At 52.7% G+C, this 23,039-nt stretch overlaps 1 protein-coding gene across 1 annotated transcript in view; it reads left to right on the top strand.

Moving 5' to 3' along the window:
• Positions 1–23,039, top strand: part of LOC147748440 (potassium channel subfamily T member 2-like) — an 834,500-nt gene that overhangs the window by 204,928 nt on the left and 606,533 nt on the right. The window lies entirely within an intron of this gene.

The following is a 23,039-nucleotide window of genomic DNA, read 5'->3' as shown; positions in this document are numbered from 1 at the left end:
AATAAAAAAATTGAACGTGTTCTGTTCTTAAGACAGCGATGGGGTGAAGAATTCTTACATGTTGTTATTTTCCTGTAAGGCCGTCTTACAACCCTCTGATAATGTCTGCGAAACATAAAAATCTATGGGCCTTTTTTAGAGTTTGGAGGTGGGATACTCCATCAAAACATGACAGATAGTCATCTGACCTATTACCAGTGCCATAGGTTATAACGCTTTATAATGCACTTCTAAACTCTAAATAAGACCCTCATGTCTACTGCAAGAGCGTTCCATACCTTTGGGTCCTGTTCTCTCCAGGATCTGCCTTAGTGTTTTAGTCTTTTGTATTTTTCTGCTTCTTTCTTTTGGCTAAGCAAATGTTCCAGATCTGGACACAGTGTGTGGCCCACTTCCACATGAACTCTAAACCTGTTCTCCCGAAGACTGTATCTGTGTTCTCAGCTGAACAGCTTGCCTTACCTACTACCATATTTCTTTATTTATTGCTTAGATTTCTCACAGACTTTCTAAAGATACTTGCAGCCAGCATCCACATTCAAACTGTTCACGAATGGTTAAAGATGTAGCTTGAGATGACGTTGTGGGCATTAGAGCCAGGAGATCAAATTTTAATCCCAGTTTCCTAATTAGGCAACATTATGTGATTCTGGACGAATCAATTTACCTCACTTCCTTTATCTGGCACAATTGGGCAGGCTTAAAACCAGGCTGTTCCCTTAGGATTTGCTATACTAAGAATGGAAATTAGCACTCAAGGATTTAGCGTCTAGCAAAAATCCTTTAGTATACTTATGAACTATTCATATATCTGCCTGCAGCCCTAGAATTTTTGCACAATAAACTGCAAAATGTAGACTTTTGTTTTTTCGGAAAAAATTATAATTTAGTAGTGCGTGAAATATTTTGGTCTCTAAGATCTAGTTCCATCTCTTGCAGTTGCTGTACAAAGAACTAGAAATGTACTCTTAAATATTTAAGGTTCACAAAAAATAATTTACTAGCATGTGAAGTATTTTGGTCTCTACGATTGTGGCATGATGTTTCTTGACATTACTGATTCCCAAGGCATTCAGTATAGACACTGAGCATGAAACATTGTTTGATATGTCATTAAGCATTATAATGTTACATTGATATCATTTCTGTAGTTGGAAATCGCGAAGAGGTATTTTTGTATATTGTGTAGCCCTGCATTGAGTACCCTGGTACAGTTTGCGCAGGTTTCATTTCTAATTCCTCAACTAACATCCCTGGAGCCAATAAGTAATTGCATATTCAAATTTCTTACATGCTTTTCTTTTGACACTTTTAGTGTTGACTTGCTGCATCCTGGTCTTATGTAGCTACCCTTATTTCCCTTGCCACATCAATGGAATTTGGTTTTCAGTATCTCGCCGTTTTGCATTCCCTATGCAAAAAAAATCATAATAAATAAAACAAATGAAAACCTCGTTTCTTTTTCCAGATGAGTAATTTTCTGGCAAGGGGATACATATTTCTCCCATAAAGTGGGTCATTTGTAATAAAACGATAAAAGAAAAAAAGATAAGACAAGGATTAATGAATGGAGAAAATAATTGTGCCTGCTGTTGCAAAGGCCTAATGGATCAAAATGCAGTTTCCTTTTTGACTTCTTAAGCCTTTTTTTGTGGTCTTATCAAGATTCACAATACGTCACTCTCGTTCATTCAGGGTTAAGGTAAATGTGTGTTTATACCAAAATTCACCTATTTGCATTTAAATGTTAGTTTTAAAGTGAGGCATTTTTTGGTTGGTTGAATTTCAATTTTTTCCTTGCATTTACTTCTGCAGATTTGGCCGGATGTGTTTCTGCCTTGTTGCTCTACCTGTGCATATAACATTAGTTTCAATTTCTCTTGCTGCCAGCGGTACCGTCACATCTCCTGCTAATACCAAACTCTGGGATTTTTTTTGTTTCAATCACTGTATTATTCATTAAAGACTGTAGTGGATGGCCTCGACTTCGGGGCATGAGCTAAACATATGCTTAACACATCAATTGCCATCATTGTAGTCTGCACATAAATATGCATTGCCTTTCGCTGCTTTTAACATTGCCTCAGCTGCATAGTGCAGTGTGCTTCTAAAGTTGCCTTTTGATCTGTTTGCCTCCGGGTTAACTCATGATATGTTCTTAATATAAATGAAATACATACCAGGTGTCTGTTAAACTTTGCTACTGATAGACATTACTTCCACAAGGTCTTTTTAGACGTTTGATTACTTTCATATTTCACTATACAACACTAATCCTTTATGGGTTCTGGAGTAGCGTGCTACTCGGCAAAAAATCGCTTCAACTGGGGGTAACAATCGCTATATAAATGCAAACCTTTTTCCCTCTTCTATCCCTCCGCTATCCTTCTCACTCCAAATAACTAATAAGCAGAGAAAACCACACTAGATGCCAAAATAACGCCGACTGATGTCACTCATGCGATCTGCGCGCTAGCGAGGCACAAGGCACCGGGCCCAAACGGTCTGCCACTCGAATATTACAAAACTTTTTCCTCCCTGTTAGTCCCCGTCTCGCAGAGATGTTTGCGACCACACTCGAGAGGCGAGAATTGCCTGGCTCCCTCCGCGAATCGGTCATCATAACATTCTTTAAACCACACTGAGACCCGCAACAATTATCTTCCTACCGCCATGTCACGCTCCTTTCTGCCGACTGTAAAATACTGGGGAAAATTCTGGTGGATAGATATGAACAAATTCTGCGACCCCTAGTTCACCTGGATCAGTGTAGGTTTGTTCCCGGCAGAAAAACGTCCCAAAACATACGTAGATTGTTCCACATCCAGGATCAAGTGGAAGATATGCACCCTAACGCGGCCTGCTTAATTTTAGACCTCGAAAAGGCCTTCGATACCCTCATATGGCCATACCTTTTTGCCGTTCTGCAACGCGCAAGAATAGGTCTAACTCTCCTAGCATACACACACAGCTTCTCTACACCAAGCTTACATCTCATATTCGTTTGGCCCAATATGTATTGTCCCCCTTTAAGGTGGAGAGAGGTACAAGGCAATGGTGCCCACTATCACCCCTGATCTTCGCCCTGGCGGTAGAACCTCTAACAATACGATTGCGCCAGGAGGGACTCGAATGGGGCATTCCCATAGCGGACACCATTCATAGTTTCTCCATGTACGTGGACGACCTTCTCCTATACATCCGTGATGTTACCGCGGATCTCACACTCATCTGGACAATACAGACGGAGTTCACGGAGGCGTCTGGACTTAAAGTAAACTGGGACAAATCCACAATATATCCACTGCATCCCAACCTCGCGCCACGGGAGGTATGCATTGGTGAGCAGAACCTATCTTGGAGCACAAACGCCTCCCCCCGTTATCTCAGCATCCGCCTATACCACTCCCCCACTGACATTTATGAGGGGAACCACTGCAAAGTGCTGGCTGGCATCAGATCGTTGGTGGGATTTTGGAAGAATCTCCCGCTGGCCCCGATAGGCCACGTGGCCGTAGCTAAGATGATCATCGTCCCCCTGCTGCTGTACCTCTTCCTGAACTTACCGGTTATCCTTCCCAAAGCCTTCTTTTGCGACCTCGACTCACTCCTTCGCTCGCTCATTTGGGGGGCAAGTAGTCACCGGATAACCCTCACTAACCTGCAATTGCCCACCACACAAGGGGGTCAGGTGCCCCCTCCTTCGAATCGTATTTTCTGGTGGCACAGTTACAATGGCTGTCATACTGGACGGCAGGCAGGCATACAGGTGAAACATACACATCTCGTGGCCCTGTCCCTACCCCGGACCTCCCTCGCATGCTACTCCCAGGTACGACTTATCCGCTGCAGGTGCCGGTAGCCCATTGATGCATGCAAAGAATCCACCGCATGTCGGCAGAGACCCGCACTACTCCCCACGGTTGCCGTTGGTCGGCTGGCCCAAACTGGAGAAATACTTCACGACTACTATGCTTTGCACGTGGACGGACCGAAAGATTACTGAGGCTAAATCGCTCTTCACAAATGGCCAATTTTGGCCCTACGACCAGCTTATGGAGGACTACGATCTTCCCCTGGGACAGTATTTGACTCACCGACAGCTCCTAGAACACTACCGGCCGCACTTTGACTTAACTAAGGGCGAACCAACAACACACCCAGTCATTCACACCATCCTGTATATGGGTACAGGTCGACACTTAGTCACATGGCTGTATAAGCCATATGAGAACTTACTAACAAACCACTGCTTGCTTTCCGAGCCACATGGGAGGACAAACTTGAGCGTCAATTACACGATAGGGAGTGGGAAAGTGCATTAGAGTTCCCCAAGAAAGTGTCTAGGAATGCGCACTTTAAAAACATACAGTATTACGTCCTACATAGAGCGTATCAGACACCAGCATGCCTACAGCGATTCTACCCGGACACCCAATTTTACTGTCCCAGATGCCATTCACCTGATGCGCACTTCCGGCACATGTTCTGGAGCTGCTCCACCTTACAACCGTACTGGGCCGTAGTCCTCGAGACACTCAAAAAACTCACAGGTCTCACAGATATCCACACGTGGGAGGCGGTCGCTCTTAGAATCTTCCGACGACCAAAAACACACAAAGTCTCTGTCCACTTTGTGTCACTCGCAACGCTCCTAGCAAAAAAAAGTATTGCCATGCACTGGTGAGCCTCACTGGGCCCCCCGATTGAGGCGTGGGAGCAGAAATGGGCGGTGGCAGAAGAAGAAGCACTGTGGGAGGAGGAGGTAAGGGGACAACGAAAACACCCCATATCTATGGAATGGGCCCTTTTATCCCACCAGTTCAAACAATTAGACACGCGCACCGGCCCAAGCTCTTCCCACAGCAACCCACCAAAACTCAGATGCACGCGGGAGTGCGCGAGACGCCGATCCCACCATCCCAACCAACGCGTAATGCACAACTCCACAACGTACTACACCGGATACTACTATTAGCAACACTGTCCAATGATAGCCCGCAAACAACGCGGTGACGCACCTACAGGCTGTAGCTGACATAACCCAGGCGCCCTGTACGAAGCCCCCCCCCCCCCAAGGTACCCCCGGTTTCTTCCCCCCAGTCCCCCCCCCCCCCCCCCACCCGCATCACTTTACAGAAAGGACAAGTGGACCGCAACGACATATACCCCTTTTGAGTACAGGATGTATGTCCTATGGCTGCACAACCATACTGTCGTCGTCCGAATAAACACAATGAGATGTAATGTAATTTTATTGAAAAACTGTTAATAAAAATATATATAAAAAAAAAAGAACATCACTTTGCTGTTCTGCTTGTGTACAGTTCCCCTGTAGCCTGGTGTGTACCAGTGGAGCCGTCAGTGTGTCGAGAAAAGGATATTAGTGAGCGTTGAGGTCCATTGGCATTTGTGTGCACAAATATTTTAATAACAGGTAGTGGTGCAGGTCAGAAGAGAGGGACCGTGGCAAAGCTGTGTGTGGCTCTCAGTCCTTTAATCGAAGAGGGAGGGACCTGCAGGGCTTTATTGAGGTGCACTGGCAGAGCTACATTTGGGCTTGAACGCTTTAATAAAAGAGGGAGCCTCAGAGCAGTATGGGCTGCAGTGATAGAGCTGTGTGTGGATTTCTGTTTTGGAAGAGCAGGGATTGATGAAGCGCATGGCTGAGATGCACTGTCGGAGCTGTGTTTGAGCCCCAGTACTGGAACCGAAAAGGGATCTGCTAACCAAGATTGATGGGCGCTGATCGGACTGTGTGCCTTTCCAGAGATGGAAGGCCTACTGGTACTGCGAGTCAGGATCGATGGGCTGTGGCCGAGATGTGTGTTTGCCCCACTACTTAAATCGCAGGGAACACTGCAGACCAGGATTGAGATGCATTGGTGGGCACCAGTACAGTAATGGAACAGTAGTATGTGTTGCATGTTAGAATTCTGGCTTTTTGGAAAAGTGCTGTACTGGTCCCACTGTTATAACAGAGACTAGGATCCGGCTCAAGATTGTTGTGCACTGACGGAGCTGTGAAGGGCCCAGTACTCTAACAGCAGAGGGGGGACTGGACTGGATTACAGTGCACTTCTGTTATGTTGTATATTCCTTTAATATGTATTCTCGCGGTATGTTGTATATTCCTTTAATACGTATTCTCTTTATACCGCGAGTTAAGAATGTAGAGTGTAGAGTGTACTTATGTTCTAGGGTTTTCACTGTGTAGGCTGAGCTGCTGAGGAGAAGAGATCGTTTCCTTGGCCCTCACCTGTTTGTCACATTTACTTAAATAAACACCTTTTCTACAACCTGCTACGTCTGGATTACCTTACTACAACTTCCCACGCTGCACGTGCCTCGCGGCACTTTAACAGAAGGTGGAACAGCAGGGTAGTACTGAGGTGCATTAGCAGATCTGCGTGGTTCCCAGTACCGGAAAGGGGTGCTGCTGCTGATGAAGACAAGGGTACACTGGCAAAGCTGTGCGCGTCCCAGTACTCTAAAGCAGAGGGCGCTGCAGGCCAGGTTTAAAGTACACTGAGCCCCACTACAGGAATAGCAGGGGGCTCTGCATGGCAGGACCGATGCACATAGTTTGAATGTTGTAAAGATACTACTATATGTTTTGAGGTGTACCAATAGAGTTGTCACCAAATCAATTGTGGCAACCTAGTTTTCCCATTTTCTTACCTTCCTGACTACTCTGCTAACTTTTACCACTAGCGGCATTGTTGTGTATTGTTGTATCCAGCCCTGGCTTCGAAGTGGTTTAAGACCCCTCCTCCTGTTGTGAGAATTCTTTTCCCGACTGTCTAGGCTCTCTGCCTTCCTGTGCGTAACCCACACCGCCTCTCGCGTAGCCATGCTCCAACGACCTCTATTTTTCATCTAAAAATTGAGCTGGATTTATAGAAAACAAAATCAATTTCACTCCTGGGCTCACCTCGTCATCTGAAAACACGCTGCGTGACGCCGGCAATGAAGTAGACTTAACGAGTGGTTCCTCTCCGCAGTAACAGGTCATCAGAATAATGTCGATAGTCACCCTACCGGGTTAGCACGTGGCCTCCATGTGAGCAGCGTGATGCGGGAGTATTGGCGCAGACATCACTTCCACTGATCAGGCTGAAACACCACAGAGGGTGTCCGGCTGTTTGGAATGTAGGCATGCAACTTCGGGTTCAAGGCCCTTGCCTAGCTGTCTCCTTCAGGCACATTTCTTCAAGGTAGTCGGGTCGGAGGCTTTAGCACAGCTTTACAACACTATTTACCTCAGCCTGGCTGAGGCCTAACCGAGGAAATTTCAATGCATTCAAAACATGCTGATCTTCCGAACTGGTACTTGGATTCTCTTTCACTATTGGACAATACCAATGGTGTTAACAACTGTCAAATACTAGATCGGTTTATTTCTACTGCTTTTCAGCAACTCGCCTCATTGTTGAGGTAAATCACAAAATAGGTCGATCACTTGCTTTTTTCACTAAAAATTTTGTTGAAAGGAATATTTTTGGGTTACCATTAGCAAATTATTCAGCAACATAATCGACTTGTATTGAACCTTCTTGTTCATAAGATGAAGTACTTGAACCTCCATCAATGTTCCATTCATGCGTGTTTCCTTTTTCTCTTCAACTTATTTATCCTTCTTTTAAATCTTTTTAAACTACACACACATTCTTAGCTACGATTTTTCATATTTGATTTATTTCTCTCATCACCTTTTTCTTTCTCTCTTTTTAGGTCTCGACCTACAGCATTGCTTTAGCAATGCATGTTTGTGTCGAGATTACAGTGAGGCTTTCAAAAGTCTACCCAAACTGCTGCGGATTGGGTACAGTTCATGTGAGCCAGGCGCGTGCACAAAGCACACCACAAGCCTCGGCATCAGACTTCAAAGGGATCCGCTCCCCCGCCCCCGCATCAGACTTCAAAGGAATGCGCGCCCCCGCCCCAGCAATGCCGAGAGCTTCATCACACTCTCCTAACGAGTCTTCCTTCTCCCGCATGTGACCCTACTTGCACCCTCTCGGATCCATCTTCATTCTTTTCTGCTTTTCGCTGTTTCCGCCACACACTCCACTCCTTTGTGTCTCATTTCTGGCCTCTTTCCTACTTAACTTTTCATCCTTTCTCCTTTAATCCCATTTCCACCTTCTCACAACCCCTTCGAGCACTGTTATCTTAACATTTGTGTTTCTTTCTGTCTTATAATGTCTGCCCTGCCACCATTTGCTTCAGACCCTCACACACCTTCACCCTCACACCTCCTCACCCTCACACACCCTCACCCTCACACACCCTCCCTCACCCTCACACCCATCCACCCTCAGACACCCTCACTCACCCTCACACCCTCACCCTCACACCCCCTCACCCTCACCCTCACACCCTCACACACCCTCACCCTCATCCCCCTTACCCTCACACACCCTCACTCACCCTCACCCCCTCACCCTAAAAACCCTCTCACCCTCACACATCATCACCCTCACACACCCTCACCCCTCACCCTCACACACCCTCACTCACCCTTACCCCTCACCCTCACAACCCTCTCACCCTCTCACCCTCACACCTTCACCCTCACCCTCACACACCCTCACCCTCACACCCCCTCACCCTCACACCTACTTACACACCCTCACACCCCCACACCTTCACCCTCACACCCCCTCACCCTCACACACCCTCACTCACCCTCACACCCTCACCCCTCTCACCCTCACAACCCTCTCACCCTCACTCACCGACACACATCCTCACCCTCACACCCCCTCACCCTCACACACACCCACTCCCACCCTCACACACCCTCACTCACCCTCACACCCCCTCACCCTCACACCCCCTCACCCTCACCCTCACATCCCCTCACCCTCCCTCACACCCTCACCCTCACACCCCTTCACCCTCACACCCCCTCACCCTCACACCCCCTCACCCTCACACCCTCTCACCCCCTCTCACCCAACCTCACCCACCCTCACCCTCACACCCCCTCACCCTCACACACCCTCACTCTCACACCCCATCACCCTCACACCCCCTCACCCTCCTACACCCTCACACACCCTCACCCTCACTCACTCTCTCACCCTCACACACCCTCTCACCCTCACACACACCCTCACCCTCACACACACCCTCACTCTCACACACCCTCACCCTCACACCCCCTCACCCTCACCCTCCTACACCCTCACACACCCTCACCCTCACACACTCTCACCCTCACTCACTCTCTTACCCTCACACACCCTCTCACCCTCACACACCCTCTCACCCTCACACACCCTCTCACCCTCACACACCCTCTCACCCTCACACACCCTCTCACCCTCACACCCCCTCACCCTCACACCCCCACACCCTCACCCTCACACCCCCTCACCCTCACACCCTCACCCTCAACCACCCCCTCACACACCCTCTCACCCTCACACCCCCTCACCCTCACACCACCTCACACACCCTCACCCTCACACCCCCTCACCCTCACAGACCCTCACCCCCATCACCCTCACCCCGTCACTCTCACTCTCACACCCTCTCACCCTCACACCCTCACCCTCCCACCCCCTCACCCTCACACCCTCACCCTCACACCCCCTCACCTTCACAACCCCACACCCTCACCCTCACCCTCACCCTCACATATCCTCACCATCACACCCCCTCACACCCTCACACTCACACACCCTCACACAGCCTCACCCTCACACCCCCTCACCCTCACACTCTCACACACCCTCACACAGCCTCACCCCATCACCCTCACCACGTCACCGTCACCCTCACCCTCACACCCCCTCACCCTCACCCTCACACACCCTCACCCTCACACCCTCACCCCCTTACCCTCACACACCCTCACTCACCCTCACCCCCTCACCCTCACAACCCTCTCACCCTCACATCCTCACCCTCACCCCCTCACCCTCACACACCCTCACTCACCCCCACCCTCACACACCCTCACCCTCACACCCGCTCACCCTCACACCCCCTCACCCTCAAACCTTCACCCTCACACACCCTCACTCACCCTCACACCTGCACCCTCACACCTTCACCCTCACACACCCTCACCCTCACACACCCTCTCACCCCCTCTCACCCAACCTCACCCACCCTCACACCTCACCCCTCTCACCCTCACAACCCTCTCACCCTCACTCACCCTCACACCCTCACCCTCACACACCCTCACCCTCACCCTCACACCCCCTCACCCTCACACACCCACACCCTCACCCTCACACACCCTCACTCACCCTCACACACCCTCACACACCCTCACCCTCACATCCCCTCACCCTCACATCCCCTCACCCTCCCTCACACCCTCACCCTCACATCCCCTCACCCTCCCTCACACCCTCACCCTCACACCCCCTCACCCTCACACACCCTCACCCTCACACACCCTCACCCTCACACCCTCTCACCCACCCTCACACCCCCGCACCCTCACACCCCCTCACATCCTCACCCTCACACACCCCTTACTCTCACACCCCCTCACCCTCACCCTCATACACCCTTACACACCCTCACACTCACACACCCTCACCCCCTCACACACCCTCTCACCCTCACACACCCTCTCACCCTCACACACCCTCTCACCCTCACACACCCTCACCCTCCCTCACACCCTCACCCTCACACCCCTTCATCCTCACTCCCCCTCACTCCCCCTCACACACCCTCACCTTCACACCCCCTTCCCTCACACCCTGTCACCCTCACACACCCTCTCACCCTCACACACCCTCTCACCCACCCTCACCCTCACACCCCCTCACATCCTCACCCTCACACACCCCCTCACTCTCACACACCCTCACACCCCCTCACATCCTCACCCTCATACACCTGCACACACCCCCACACACCCTCACCCTCACTCACCCTCACACACCCTCTCACCCTCACACACCCTCTCACCCTCACACGCCCTCTCACCCTCACACATCCTCACACCCCCACACCCTCACTCCCTCACCCTCACACCCCTGCACCCTCACTCCCCCTCACACCCTCAACCACCCCCTCACACACCCTCTCACCCTCACACACCCCCACACCACCCCACACACCCTCACACCCCCTCACCCTCACAGACCCTCACCCCATCACCCTCACTCGTCACCCTCACTCTCACACCCCATCACCCTCACACCCTCACCCTCACACCCTCACCCTCACACCCCCTCACCCTCACAACCCCACACCCTCACCCTCACACCCCCTCACCCTCACACCCTCACTGTTAGAGGGGGAGGTCTCTGGAGGACAGGGGGTAAGTACTCCTGGCCACCCAGGGACCCCTCTCCTCCTGGAACGTTACAGAGCGCTAGAGTCAGGCCTCCCTGAGGGGAGAATTACGCATCTATGGTCATGCACGCAGAGGCACCAGCACACTATAAATGGACACCACACCAGTATTATATAGACAAATGAGGTCTTTATATCGGACTTTGCTTTAGGTCAGGTAGGTTACACACAGGGATAGGGATCAGTTTCCTTGGGGGGATAGTCGGGTCTTCTTGGTAGGGACAAGTAGGAAGTCTGGGGTTCTCTTGGGATACTCACAGTCTCTCCTGCACAGTCTCTAGTCCGGCTCTCAATCCTCGAGCCTCGGGAGATATTGGGAGGACCTATGCGGGTCTAGTTCAGGAGCTGGGCGCGCACCCCAAGGTCGGGGGATGGCTCGTGGGTCACGAGCCGGTGTGGAATCTCTGCTGGGCTGGAGTACGGCTCTGGCGCCACTTCTGAGCAGGTACGGGGGCCGTGATGCGCACCAGCGGGTGCGTGTCCTACAGGGAAGCGTTCTCGCCTGGTAGTCCTCCCACTTCACGGGGTCCCAGCAGATGCGTGTTCTACGCCCGAGGCGTACTCTACGGCTACCGGAGTACGAGGCGTACTCCCACGGCTACCGGAGTACGGGGCCCATCAGTCAGTGCGGGTCTTCGGGCAAAGCGATGGCAGGAGTACGGGGCGAACAGGGCGGGATGCGTGGCTTACCCTGGAGCGCGATAGGTCTTCTGCGCCTCCAGGTACGCGGCGTACAAGTCCCACAATGAGGCGTACAGGTCCAGCCACGAGGCGTACCCTGCAGCGCGATCGGTCTGCTGCGCTTCCAGGTACGCAGCGTACAAGTCCCACAATGAGGCGTACAGGTCCAGCCATGAGGCGTACCCTGGAGCGCGATCGATCTGCTGCGCTTCCTGGTACGCGGCGTACAAGTCCCACAATGAGGCGTACAGGTCCAGCCACGAGGCGTACCCTGGAGCGCGATCGGTCTGCTGCGCTTCCCGGTACGCGGCGTACAAGTCCTACAATGAGGCGTACAGGTCCAGCCACGAGGCGTACCCTGGAGCGCGATCGGTCTGCTGCGCTTCCAGGTACGCGGCGTACAAGTCCCACAATGAGGCGTACAGGTCCAGCCACGAGGCGTACCCTGGAGCGCGATCGGTCTGCTGAGCTTCCAGGTATGCGGCGTACAAGTCTCGCAGTGAGGCGTACAGTTCCAGTGGCCCCGCACAGCTCGAGCCGCAACCCGGTCAGCAGGGCTGGAGTCGAGGGCAACGATGAGTCCTCACGGGGGATGAAAGCCGCGACTACGTCTGCAGGGCTCCAAGGGGACTAGTCAGCGTCCCTTAGGTTCAGGAGAGCCGCGATCAGATAGGCTGGGCTCGGGGGGGGGGGGGGGGTTACTCTTCCCGGGAGCGTGATGTCCTTCTTCTCCCGGATGGGCCGTGGCACACCACCCGATCCGCTAGTTCCAGGATCCAACTGCCGTACTTGCCCCTTCGGCTCTCGTTATCTTTTCTCCCACCTCCCTTCTCAAGTTTCCTCCCCCCCCTCCAGATGGCTCCTTGGGGGTCCGGGGCAGAGTGCTGGGCTTCTGGCCATTTGGCAGTTTCCCTTTGAAGTCCGGAGGCGGGAGGGGTTCTCTGCTGCCCGCTGGGCCGGCCTGGCAGGAGGTGTTATCGAAACTCCTCCGCCCCATCCTGCTGGTCCAAGGCTCGTTTCCCACCGCTGGCCAGGGGGTGATGGGGGCTCTGGCTTCTCTAGGGTTGGGGCTCCGGTGGGTAGGGCGCTGGCTGGCCTTACTTTCTTATCGACGGCCCTGGGCCTTAGGCTTCCTGTTCTCAGGGAGAAAGGGGGGCTGTACTGGGGTGGCTAACACTATTTGGGGACATAGGACAGGATCACGCTAGTGGGGCCCCCCTCAGGTGTGTGCAGGGCTACGCCGAGGAGGTCAGGTCTAACACTCACCCTCACACATCCTCACCCTCACACCCCCTCACACCCTCACACTCACACACCCTCACCCAGCCTCACCCTCACACCCCCTCACCCTCACAATCTCACACACCCTCACCCTGTCACCCTCACCCTGTCACCCTCACCCTCACACCCCCTCACCCTCACACCCCCTCACCCTCACACCCCCTCACCCTCACACCCTCATCCTCACACACCCTCACCCTCATCCCCCTTACCCTCACACACCCTCACTCACCCTCACCCGCTCACCCTCACAACCCTCTCACCCTCACATCCTCACCCTCACACACCCTCAAACCCTCACCCTCACACACCCTCACTCACCCTCACCCTCACCCCCTCACCCTCACAACCCTCTCATCCTCGAACCCTCACCCTCACACACCCTCACCCTCCCTCACACCCTCACACCCGCTCACCCTCACTCCCACTCACCCTTACACCTTCACCCTCACACACACTCACTCACCCTCACCCCCGCACCCTCACACCTTCACTCTCACACACTCTCACACACCGTCACCCCCTCCCCCTCACACACTCTCACTCACCCTCACACCCTCACCCTCACAACCCTCTCACCCTCACTCACCCTCACACCCTCACCCTCACACCCTCACCCTCACACCCCCTCACCATCACACACCCCCGACCTCACACACCCTCACCCTCACACACCCTCACATACCCTCACACCCCCTCACATCCCCTCACCCTCACATCCCTTCACCCTCCCTCACACCCTCACCCTCACACCCCCACACCCTCACATCCCCTCACCCTCACACACCCTCACCCTCACAGCCTCTCACCCTCACACACCCTCTCACCCTCACACACCCTCTCACCCACCCTCACCCACCCTCACCCTCACACCCCCTCACCCTCACACCCCCTCACACCCTCACCCTCACACACCCCCTCACTCTAACACACCCTCACCCTCACATCGCCTCACCCTCATACACCCTCACACATCCTCATGCTCACACACCCTCACCCTCTCACCCTCACACACCCTCTCACCCTCACACACCCTCTCACCCTCACAAACCCTCTCACCCTCACACACCCTCACCCTCACACCTCCTCACCCTCACACCCTCACCCTCAACCACCCCCTCACACACCCTCTCACCCTCACACACCCTCACACCACCTCGCACACCCTCACCCTCACACCATCTCACCCTCACACCCTCACCCCCGTCACCCTCACTCTCACACCCCCTCCCCCTCACACCCTCCCACCCTCACCCTCCCTCACCCTCACAACCCCACACCCTGATCCTCAAACACTCTCACCCTCACACCCTCACAAATCCTCACCCTCACACCCCCACACACCCTCACACTCACACACCCTCACCCTCACACAGCCTCACACCCCCTCACACCCTCACACTCACACACCCTCACCCTCACACAGCCTCACCCTCACACCCCCTAACCCTCACAATCTCACACACCCTCACACACCTTCACCCTGTCACCCTCACCCTGTCACCGTCACCCTCACACCCCCTCACCCTCACACCCTCACCCTCACACGCCTTCACCCTCACCCCCTCACCCTCACACACCCTCACCCTCACACCCTCATCCTCACACACCCTCACCCTCATCCCCCTTACCCTCACACACCCTCACTCACCCTCACCCGCTCACCCTCACAACCCTCTCACCCTCACATCCTCACCCTCACACACCCTCAAACCCTCACCCTCACACACCCTCACTCACCCTCACCCCCTCACCCTCACAACCCTCTCACCCTCTCACCCTCAAACCCTCACCCTCACACACCCTCACCCTCCCTCACACCCTCAGACCCGCTCACCCTCACTCCCACTCACCCTTACACCTTCACCCTCACACACACTCACTCACCCTCACCCCCCACACCCTCACACCTTCACTCTCACACACCGTCACCCCCTCACACACTCTCACTCACCCTCACACCCTCACCCTCACAACCCTCTCACCCTCACTCACCCTCACACCCTCACCCTCACACCCTCACCCTCACACCCCCTCACCATCACACACCCCCGACCTCACACACCCTCACCCTCACACACCCTCACATACCCTCACACCCCCTCACCCTCACATCCCCTCACCCTCACATCCCTTCACCCTCCCTCACACCCTCACCCTCACACCCCCACACCCTCACATCCTCTCACCCTCACACACCCTCACCCTCACAGCCTCTCACCCTCACACACCCTTTCACCCTCACACACCCTCTCACCCACCCTCACCCACCCTCACCCTCACACCCCCTCACCCTCACACCCCCTCACAGCCTCACCCTCACACACCCCCTCACTCTAACACACCCTCACCCTCACATCGCCTCACCCTCATACACCCTCACACATCCTCATGCTCACACACCCTCCCCCTCTCACCCTCACACACCCTCTCACCCTCACACACCCTCTCACCCTCACACACCCTCTCACCCTCACACACGCTCTCACCCTCACACACCCTCACCCTCACACCTCCTCACCCTCACACCCTCACCCTCAACCACCCCCTCACACACCCTCTCACCCTCACACACCCTCACACCACCTCACACACCCTCACCCTCACACCATCTCATCCTCACACCCTCACCCCCGTCACCCTCACTCTCACACCCCCTCACCCTCACACCCTCCCACCCTCACCCTCCCTCACCCTCACAACCCCACACCCTGATCCTCAAACACTCCCACCCTCACACCCTCACAAATCCTCACCCTCACACCCCCACACACCCTCACACTCACACACCCTCACCCTCACACAGCCTCACACCCCCTCACACCCTCACACTCACACACCCTCACCCTCACACAGCCTCACCCTCACACCCCCTAACCCTCACAATCTCACACACCCTCACACACCTTCACCCTGTCACCCTCACCCTGTCACCGTCACCCTCACACCCCCTCACCCTCACACCCTCACCCTCACACGCCTTCACCCTCACCCCCTCACCCTCACACACCCTCACCCTCACACCCTCATCCTCACACACCCTCACCCTCATCCCCCTTACCCTCACACACCCTCACTCACCCTCACCCGCTCACCCTCACAACCCTCTCACCCTCACATCCTCACCCTCACACACCCTCAAACCCTCACCCTCACACACCCTCACTCACCCTCACCCCCTCACCCTCACAACCCTCTCACCCTCTCACCCTCAAACCCTCACCCTCACACACCCTCACCCTCCCTCACACCCTCAGACCCGCTCACCCTCACTCCCACTCACCCTTACACCTTCACCCTCACACACACTCACTCACCCTCACCCCCCACACCCTCACACCTTCACTCTCACACACCGTCACCCCCTCACACACTCTCACTCACCCTCACACCCTCACCCTCACAACCCTCTCACCCTCACTCACCCTCACACCCTCACCCTCACACCCTCACCCTCACACCCCCTCACCATCACACACCCCCGACCTCACACACCCTCACCCTCACACACCCTCACATACCCTCACACCCCCTCACCCTCACATCCCCTCACCCTCACATCCCTTCACCCTCCCTCACACCCTCACCCTCACACCCCCACACCCTCACATCCTCTCACCCTCACACACCCTCACCCTCACAGCCTCTCACCCTCACACACCCTTTCACCCTCACACACCCTCTCACCCACCCTCACCCACCCTCACCCTCACACCCCCTCACCCTCACACCCCCTCACAGCCTCACCCTCACACACCCCCTCACTCTAACACACCCTCACCCTCACATCGCCTCACCCTCATACACCCTCACACATCCTCATGCTCACACACCCTCCCCCTCTCACCCTCACACACCCTCTCACCCTCACACACCCTCTCACCCTCACACACCCTCTCACCCTCACACACGCTCTCACCCTCACACACCCTCACCCTCACACCTCCTCACCCTCACACCCTCACCCTCAACCACCCCCTCACACACCCTCTCACCCTCACACACCCTCACACCACCTCACACACCCTCACCCTCACACCATCTCATCCTCACACCCTCACCCCCGTCACCCTCACTCTCACACCCCCTCACCCTCACACCCTCCCACCCTCACCCTCCCTCACCCTCACAACCCCACACCCTGATCCTCAAACACTCCCACCCTCACACCCTCACAAATCCTCACCCTCACACCCCCACACACCCTCACACTCACACACCCTCACCCTCACACAGCCTCACACCCCCTCACACCCTCACACTCACACACCCTCACCCTCACACAGCCTCACCCTCACACCCCCTAACCCTCACAATCTCACACACCCTCACACACCTTCACCCTGTCACCCTCACCCTGTCACCGTCACCCTCACACCCCCTCACCCTCAAACCCTCACCCTCACACGCCTTCACCCTCACACCCTCACCCTCACACACCCTCACCCTCATCCCCCTTACCCTCACACACCCTCACTCACCCTCACCCCCTCACCTTCACAACCCTCTCACCCTCACATCCTCACCCTCACACACCCTCACCCTCACACACCCTCACTCACCCTCACCCCCTCACCCTCACAACCCTCTCACCCTCAAACCCTCACCCTCACATACCCTCACTCTCCCTCACACCCTCTCACCCTCACTCCCACTCACCCTCACATCTTCACCTGCACACACCCTCACTCACCCTCACCCCGCACCCTCACACCTTCACTCTCACACACTCTCACTCACCCTCACACCCTCACCCTCACAACCCTTTCACCCTGACACCCTCACCCTCACACACCCTCACCATCACACACCCCCAGCCTCACACCCCCTCACTCTCACACACCCTCACATACCCTCACACCCCCTCACCCTCACATCCCCTCACCCTCACATCCCTTCACCCTCCCTCACGCCCTCACCCTCACACCCCCTCACCCTCACATCCCCTCACCCTCACACACCCTCTCACCATCACACACCCTCTCACCCACCCTCACCCACCCTCACCCTCACACCCCCTCACCCTCACACCCCTTCACACCCTCACCCTCACACACACCCTCACTCTAACACACCCTCACCCTCACACCGCCTCACCCTCACCCTCATACACCCTCACACATCTCATGCTCACACACCCTCACCCTCTCACCCTCACACACCCTCTCACCCTCACACACCCTCCCACCCTCACAAACCCTCTCACCCTCACACACCCTCACCCTCACACCCCCTCACCCCCTCACCCCCTCACCCTCACACCCTCACCCTCAACCACCCCCTCACACACCCTCTCACCCTCACACACCCTCACCCTCACACCACCTCACACACCCTCACCCTCACACCATCTCATCCTCACACCCTCACACCCTTACCCCTGTCACCCTCACTCTCACACCCCCTCACCCTCACACCCTCACCCTCACACCCTCATCCTCACAACCCCACACCCTGATCCTCAAACAACCTCACCCTCACGCCCTCACAAATCCTCACCCTCACACCCCCACACACCCTCACACTCACACACCCTCACCCTCACACAGCCTCAAACCCCCTCACCCTCACACCCTCACCCCCCCACACCCTCACCTCGTCACCCTCACCCCATCACCCTCACACCCCCTCACCCTCACACCCTCACCCTCACAACCCCTCACCCTCAAACCCTCACCCCCTCACCATTACAACCCCACACCCTCACCCTCAAACACCCTCACCATCACACCCCCTCACTCCTCACCCTCACACACCCACACCTCCACACCCTCACACCCCCTCACCCTCACACACCTACTCACCCTCACATCCCCTCACCCTCACCCTCACACACCCTCGCCCTCACACACCCTCACTCCCCCTCACCCTCACACCGACTCACCCTCACTCCCCATCACCCTCAGACACCCCCTCACCCTTACACCCCCTCACCCTCACACCCCCTCACATCCCTTCACCCTCCCACACCCTCACCCTCCCACACGCTCACACCCCCTCACCCTCACACCCCCTCACCCTCACACCCTCACCCTCACACCCCCTCACCCTCACACCCCCTTACCCTCACTCACCCTCACACACCCTCACCAGCATAGCATAACAAAACATAGCATAGAATAACAAAACACAACAAAACATAGCATAGCATAACAAAGCATAGCAAAACAAAACATAGCATAGCATAACAAAACACAACAAAACATAGCAGAACAAAACATAACATAACTAAACATAGCATAACATAACAAAACAAAGCATAGTATAACAAAACATAGCATAACAAAACAGCAAAACACAACAAAACAGCATAGCATAACAAAACACAACAAAGCATAGTAAAGCATAAGAAAACACAACATAGCATAGCATAACAAAACAAAGCTTAGCATAGCATAACAAAACATAGCATAACAAAGCATAGCATAGCATAACAAAACATAGCATAGTAAAACATAGCATAGCATAATAAAACACAACAAAACATAGCATAGCATAACAAAACATAGCATAGCATAACAAGCATGGCATAGCAAAACAGAACAAAAAATAGCATAGCATAACAAAACACACCAAAACATAGCATAGGATAGCAAAACTAAACATAGCATAGCATAACAAAACACACCAAAACATAGCATAGGATAGCAAAACTAAACATAGCATAGCATAACAAAACAAAGCATAGGATAGCAAAACATAGCATAGCATAACAAAACATAGCATAACATAACAAAACATAGCATAACAAAACAAAACATGTAATAGCATAGCAAAACATAGCATAGCATACCAAACACAACAAAACATAGCATAGCATAACAAAACATAGCATACCAAAACAAAGCATAGCATAATAAAACGCAACAAAACATAGCATATCATAACAAAACATAGCATAGCATAACACAGCATAGCATAGCAAAACATAGCATAGCATAACAAAACATAGCATAGCATAACAAAACACAACATAGCATAGCATAACAAATCAAAACATAGGATAGCAAAACATAGCATAACAAAACAAAACATAGTATAGCAAAACAAAACATAGCATAGCATACAGCATCACTCAGCACCACCACAGCATCACTCAGGGAAACCACAACATCACTATGCGCTACCACAGCATCACTGAACGCCACAGCATCACTCGTTCGCCATCACAACATCACTCAGCGCCACCACAGCATCAATCTGTGCAACCATTCAACAACAACTGGTTCAAATATGTTCTCTCAATGTTTCAAGCTTTATTACAAATGTAACAAAAAGATGTTAATATTTCACTTCTGTTCTTGGATTTTCGCCACAATAAAATACACTGAACATAATCTTCCCAAAAGTTATTTACAAAAGTTTAAGCTTTTGCCATTATAAATTACAATAACTTTTATTTAAGTATTAATTAAAAAAAAATTAAAAGCCATTGTTATTTGTAATATCAATACATGTAGGTCATGTAAATACAACACATATTGCATTACAATGCTATAGGTGTCACATTTGCGAAAGTTATAACTATTGGCATTGTAAATGACAAAGCTATTAACACCTTAGCAGCTATGGAACGTCCAGCTCCAGTGCTGAACGTTCCATTGCGCAGGTGAGGTTCGAACGTCCAACGGCCGACGGCAGCACTCCTGAGGTAGTGGTGCCGTCGGCCGTTGAAATAGGCGCAGCACCTAAGAGGTTAATTTAGCTATTTTCAAAAACAAAACATAAATAAAAAATTTGTCATTTACAATATCAATAGCTCAAACTTTCCTAATGCGAGACCTATTGCATTGCAAATGCTTGTTTCCTATTGTGTGGTGCCTATTATGATGCTGGTCAGATGATCGTCCAACCGGCATCGTGTCGGAATGGAAACCGACCGACTAGTAGTCAGCGGTTCCATGCGACAAATTAAGATGCAACTGCCCATGAGGCGGTTGGAAGCATATATTTTTCCATTGCAGCTGTGCTGTGGTCAGAAAACGGCCGCAGCACAAGCAGGGCCAGACTGGCCGTAGCGGCACCAGGCGTTTTCCCGTGGGCCGGAAGGGTGGGGGGCCAGTTTTTGAACGGTGGCGACGCCTTTGTTACTCAGGGCTGGTTTTGCAGCCTTGCTGCAATATTGGTCTCCTGTAACAGAAGAGGCCAGCAGCAGTGTAACTACGGCAGCACTGCTTTTCACAAGCAGCTGCCCCCCTCGGGCCGATTGAGGTGAATTACCAGGGCTGGTTTGTGTTCTCAGTCCGGTCCTGAGCACAAGCCAGATTGGCAAAATGGATGTTTCCAAACATCCATGCACTGTGTGGCAGGCCCCATGCGGTGCCTATCACTCGTTGCATGGATTTTGGAGCGGCACCACAGGTTCGCCCCAGGCCTCATAGTGGAGGCTGCGGTCAGACCACCATTGAAAGGCTGTCTGAAAGGGACATTGTAAACTCTATGGCAGTGCCTGAGCCGGCACCGCCTACATCGTAGGGAATTACATCCCGACTGACAGTCGGACGGGCTCCTTGAGCTCGTAGGAACTGTCGGACGGCACCTTCGCCCTACCTCCGACCTCCACGCATCCTAATGAGGCGGTCTAACTGTGGCAATAGATGCCAGTTGGATCGCAACCAAGCATCAAACCAACCAACATCGCAATGAGGCCCTGTATTATCTTTCTTTCAAAGCATCATTTTTCATTACTCCTATTGTTCCTTCATTTTCTCTGAGTCCTAACCCTTTACATTTGTTGAAAATCTTGCACTTTAAAAAAAATACTGTGGAAGGAGACCACTAGAATCGACGTCCACATTCTATAGAACACGCTCTCACTCCAGCTTTGTCAGACTGATGAACATTGTAAACACCATAAATCTTACCTGTTCTGCAAAAATTCCTGATAGCACCTTTCTCCAACTGTGTTTATTTGTGCAGTGAGAAGTCTCAGCGCCAAGACCTGTGGCTGAAGACACTATTAATAAATAGGTAATAAAACAATGTCCAGTGATGGAGCATCAGGGCCAAAGCCATGCCAGATTTTCAGGATCACCAATGGCTATGTAAATAACTTCCATTTAGATTCATTGCTTGTAACTAGTTTAACACTTCTGGATCTGAAACTCCTCAGTCACTGAACACGAGGTCCCAAACTCCTCTTGCTTTCGTACATATTTATAAGGGATATTGAATAATGAAGAACTAATCTAAGGAGTGTGTCTCTGGTACAGGAAAAGTAACATGACTTCAGCCCTCAAAAAGGACCAGCCTTTGGGTGCACAATCTGCCACCACGTGGAGAAAATCTCCAGTGTAAGGATTATGGAGGCCCATTCATAATTATATTTTGCTATTTGGTGCTCTCTTTCTTCCAGCAACAAGGCCTTTTTTTGAAGCTGTTTGTTACTATCTGGGCCCTGTTGTGGCCATTTATGGAGGCTCCATAAGACAGCTGCCTATAATGCCCGTAATATAGAACTGACCCTGACTGCAAATGTGTCAGGGACCTGATTTCCCCAAAAGACACTAAGAGCCTCAGCCTTGCTGTGGATTTTCTCAGAATGGAATGGCTGCCCACGTTATATCTCTCTCTACTGTGGGAACATAAGGTGAACTGCCACTTATTTTACCAGTTTAAATCCAAGCTAAAAAGTTGTGATGTGTTGTATTCCTGTTGTTTGTTTTGATTTCTTCTAGGCGGGGCTCCTCCTCCCAACACACTGCCTTATTTTGTAAGCATTTGTTTTATACAGATCCTTTTGA

The sequence above is a fragment of the Lissotriton vulgaris genome, chromosome 1_1 (assembly GCF_964263255.1).
Source record: "Lissotriton vulgaris chromosome 1_1, aLisVul1.2, whole genome shotgun sequence".
NCBI lineage: Eukaryota > Metazoa > Chordata > Amphibia > Caudata > Salamandridae > Lissotriton > Lissotriton vulgaris.
This window is presented reverse-complemented; position numbering and strand designations above follow the sequence as displayed.